This window comes from Lactuca virosa, chromosome 5, assembly GCF_052849685.1.
Source record: "Lactuca virosa cultivar CGN04683 chromosome 5, Lactuca_virosa_CGN04683_v6, whole genome shotgun sequence".
Taxonomy (NCBI): Eukaryota; Viridiplantae; Streptophyta; class Magnoliopsida; order Asterales; family Asteraceae; genus Lactuca; species Lactuca virosa.
Genome location: NC_136430.1, coordinates 65,883,586 through 65,888,551, shown reverse-complemented (window position 1 = coordinate 65,888,551; position 4,966 = coordinate 65,883,586). Strand labels below are relative to the sequence as shown.

General features: G+C 41.9%; 1 non-coding gene across 1 annotated transcript; it reads right to left on the bottom strand.

The window, feature by feature from the left end:
• Positions 1-263: 263 nt before the first annotated feature.
• Positions 264-334, bottom strand: TRNAC-GCA (transfer RNA cysteine (anticodon GCA)). The gene has a single exon. It is a non-coding gene; the product is annotated as a tRNA-Cys (tRNA).
• Positions 335-4,966: the final 4,632 nt, after the last annotated feature.

The window sequence follows — 4,966 nt, the reverse complement described above, 5'->3', positions numbered from 1 at the left end:
CTTAGTCAGATTCACAATACTTTTAGTGTCTCGCAACTGTGGAAATGTTTGGCTAATGATTCAACAGTGGTTCCATTGGAGCACATTCACGTGGATTTCCGCCTGAACTACATTGAGATACCGATTGAAAGATTTCCAATCTTTTACAAAATCCCCAGAACAGATGTTTAGAATCAACCAAGTATCAACAATCTCCTTATCTGTTGGGTAAATTTTGGGTGATTTATATCAGCAGATAATAAATTTTGATTCGTTTCTTGAGGAGGCGGCACCCGGATTTGAACTGGGGAAAAAGGATTTGCAGTCCCCCGCCTTACCACTCAGCCATGCCGCCAAAACGATACACAATAAGATAAAATTTTATGGGTTGGATTACTAAACTTTAGTTTATTGTACTTGCATCCCTTTTTTAATTTCATCATTTTTTTCTAAATTTACAAAAATTTTAAAAGAAACCCTTTTCCCCTTTTGTTTGACCACCCCTTCGATTGATTGTATAGTATCTCAAAACATAAAATGTCGAAAAACTTCCCCTCACTTTTCTATTGAAAAATCAAATGTATATTATCATTCAAAAAAGCCTAAATTTATGACACAAAATATTTGACAAATGTGAACCATAAACTATTCGTTGACTGAGAATTCCTTAATGATTCTTGGATTTGAATCTAAAATTGGGGTTGCCTAATGACATAAGAAACTACAAAACATACTTAATTGATTCTTAATCCTTTCAATTTCCATTATAACAAAAACGATAAGTATATGTAAACCCCACAATGGAAATTCTTACACAGATACCAAATTGGGTATCTTTTTTAGAGTATGTTTCCTATACCTATAAATATATGCATTTTCGTTGGAACAAAAAAAGGCCCGGCTGGGTATTGACCGGGCCAGGCTCAAAAGGCACTTCGAACAAAATAAAAGCAAGAAGGTATTCTTTATTTATCTTTCTATTTGAATCTTTCGAGCATCTAAATGGAATTGCTAATTATATAATAACGATAAAGAATGTGAAAGAAATACTTTCGTTAATCCTTACTTGATGTGTAATGTAACATAGTAATTATCTTTTTCAATTGGGAGATTTGGCTAAGTGGACGAAAGCGGCGGATTGCTAATCCGTTGTACGACTTATTCGTACCGAGGGTTCGAATCCTTATCTTTCCGTTTCTGTTCATGACTTTCTATTTTTTTCTTTCCAATTTCGAAAACCCCTTTTAAATGATTTTTTTACTAGTTAAACATATGGAATATGAATATATAAAATAAAATCTTAAGAAAATTGTAAATCAAGCAAGAAAAATGAAAATTTTATTTTATTCTTCACGTCCAGGATTACGTCCTGGATCATTGGATAGGAATCCAAAGATGAAGAGAGAAACAAAGAATATTAGTACTGGGTAAACGAAAAGTTTGAGAGTAAGCATTACACAACCTCTTACAAACGATCCTCGATAGGAAGACGAAAACCTTGCGGAACGAGGTTGTCGAGATGGTTAAGGTGCAATGGCAGCACCACAAGGATTCAAAGTGGACATGGGAGTCGGAGGATGAGATGAGGGAGCATTATCCGGAGTTATTTGGAGCAGCGGACTTCGAGGACAAAGTCTGATTCAAGTAAGGGATAATTGTAACATTCAGGTTTTGGTAAGTTCCTCTTTTAGCCATAATGCAAAATTCTTTCAAAATTGGTACCTTGTTTGGGGCGTACTCAATAGGTACGATTAGAGTACTAGCCATATATCTAGTCGCGGGTCTTAACCACGTACATGGGGCGTACGTGGAGTACACATGGCATACGTGAGTCTGAGACAAACCCTATTTGTTAGGGTTTTCACCCTATTTAAGGACCTTAAGTCCCTCAAGCCCTTTACCTGTAACATCCCAAAATCGAGACCCAAAAAATTTTGTTTAATTATATCACTTATTAAAATAGTTTACGGAAAACATCGTTATTATCATTTCAAAATATCATGTCACAAATCACAAGTCTCGAAAACCATAACATCAAATAGTAAAACGTCAGAGTAAAATCCTAGGGTCTCAAAGCGGAAATCATGTGCGTGCGATGCGTTGTGACCCTGCCGGCTCCTTCCCTTTAGCTGAAGAGGTACCTGAAACGAAAACTAAAAATTGTAAGCACGAAGCTTAGTGAGTTCCCCCATCATACCACATACCATACAATCATACATACTGCCGGACAATTATGGGGTGCCCGACCTACCCATGTCAAGCCATTCTCGGGTGCTGATCTACCCATGTTGTAACACCCCGAATTCAGAAGACCATGAAAGGAAAGGAAAACCCTAAGTCAAGGAGTCAACTCGTCGAGTCCGGGGAAGAACTCGACGAGTAGAAGCGAGTTCCGTGTCGTGGATTAAGTGGCCGACTCAGCGAGTCGGGGAACTGACTCGACGAGTCTGGCCTGGGTTGGGAAACCCTAATTTCGGGACTTGGTGCCCTATTTAAGCATCATATTCTTATTCCCACAGCCTCATCTTCAGCCTCCAGACCCCAAACCCTCATCCACGAAACCCTAGTGCACCTTGTGAGTGTTTGAGCCGCCTTTGTGTGATTTTTGTACTCTTGAAGAGGAAGAAGGAGAAGAAGGAAGTTGGAGGTTCAAGAAGAAGGAAGTAGATCCAGAAGATACACTCCAGGGGCTGCACTTCTTGGTAATCAAGTCTTCATCTTGTCTTTTGATTTAATAGATCTCTTTATAGTCCCTTTTATGAAGATTTTGGTCCATGAATGGGTGCTTGTGGGATTTGGACGTCCCCAAGCAAGATCCTTTCAGATCTAAGAGTATTGTGGATAGTTAAGGCATAAAGGTGGAAGCTTCATGCCATTAGAACTCCCCATGCAAAGTTTAAGAGGTTGTTTTGGCCTTTTGAGCAATAAGGGCCATGCATGGATGTAAATTCAGTAGCTTTACGTGTTATTCCGACCCTAGAAGGCTAGATTTGGGTCTTGGATGCCTTGCGCTTGACTGAAATCGTCTGATTAGAGCTGGACATTGAGGGACTCGGCGATTCACTTGTGGGACTCGGCGAGTCAGACCATTTTCTTGCCCCAAAACCCTTCTGTTAAGGGTATGAGTTGAGTTGGTAAGGGCTCAGCCAGTCTGGGTCCATAGTAGACATGAAGTTCATCGTACTCGACGAGTTCAAGGAGGAACTCGACGAGTCCAAGGAGGAACTCGACGAGTCCAAGGCAATCTCCAAACCCATGAAGATGGACTCGACGAGTTGTTCATACAACTCAGCGAGTCACAGACTTGACGCATTTATATGAGGAAGATGAACTCAACAAGTTCAACGAAAACTCGGCGAGTCGGTTGAAGATGGTCCCGATTGTATGGTTGAAGGAGGACCCGTCGAGTTCTTGCTACACTCGACGAGTAGAGTCGGGGGTTGTATTGGGTAGTAGGAGTATGGACTCAACGAGTGGGTAGACCAACTGGGCGAGTCAAGTCAACTGGAGGTTGACTTTAACCATTGACTTTGACCAAGTTTGACCAGGGTTGACTTTTGGATTATTGTGGTCTGAATGTTATTTTGGGTATTGATAGTTTGGGAAGCCGAAAGGTCAGTGGTTCAGAAGTTGTCGGTTAGCAGTCAGAAGTGTTCAGCTAGTCTTAAGCAGTGCGAGGTGAGTCTCCTCACTGTGTGCATGGGTCTACAGACACAATGCCGGCCCATTATGTTTATGTTTATGTTTATGTATAGAAGGAAGACCCGGGGTTAGCCCTAGGCAACTATTGTTACATGTTCTGGGTTACGCCCTGCGTCGGGCGAGGCCCGAGCAATGTAGTATGCTAAAGGTGGTTGTGATTCTTGTATGTGTCAAAGTTGATAGGTTCCGGACCAAGGTCTGATGCCGGGGCAAGCCCGAGGAAGGTTTATATGTTGAATGTTAGATTATACGTGTTGTCTTTGTGATTCTCGTATGTGCCTGGTAGGGAGGTGAGTGTGGGCGAGGTCCCGTATCTCATCATAGCCGAGTGTGGACGGGGTTTCATATCTCATTAGTAGCAGAGCAGGAGTGAGGCCCGAGTTAGGAAGGAGGTGAGTGTGGGCGGGGGCCCGTATCTCACTATCAGCAGGAGCTTGGACGGGGTTCCATGACTCATAAGTAGCAGGACAGGGGCAGGGCCTAAGTTAGGCGAGGCCTTAGATCATGAGTATGGTAGAGTATGTTTAGCTATTTTTCGTGTGTGATGTTTGTATGAGTTTAGCGGGCGAGGCCCAGAGACAGGCAGGGCCTAGGAGAAACAGATCTGTATACCGAGCGGGGCTCGATGCCAGGCGGGGCCTGATGTCGAACGGGGTCCGATGCCGGGCGAGGCCCGATGCGGCGGGCGGGGGGGCCAGTATGTGGTTATGTGTTCAGGGTTATGTATGGCATGTATGGATCAGTTGATATGTATGGTATTTGGAAGGTTGGGGAACTCACTAAGCTTCGTGCTTACGGTTCTCAGTTTTGGTTTCAGGTACTCCGGTAGCAGAGGGAAGAGCTTGGGATGATCGCATGGCACACACCAAAGAAGTTTAGCCTGGGATGTTTACTCTGATAAAATGAACAAGTGTTTTGTAAAGATACTCTGATTTTTTATATAACCCTTTTACTATGTTTGAAATGATTTAATACTATGGTTTAGTAATGTTTTAAAAAGAAATTTTTGGTCATGATTTTTGGGATGTTACAAGTTGGTATTAGAGCCTTGGTTTGAGGGATTCGGGCACACTCTCGGGTGAGTCTGGACTCAAACTGAGGAATTGGTATGAAAATTTTCAAAAGGATAATTATTTTTAGAAAAAGAGCTTTGAGAAAAAGGAAAGAAAAGAGTTTTAGAAAAAGCGAAAGGGAATTTTAGAAAGAAAAGAAATTTGAAAAGAAAAAAGGGTGTGGTGCATGCAATCAGCCGAGCTCAAGTAAGTTCTCCTAAATTACCCATACA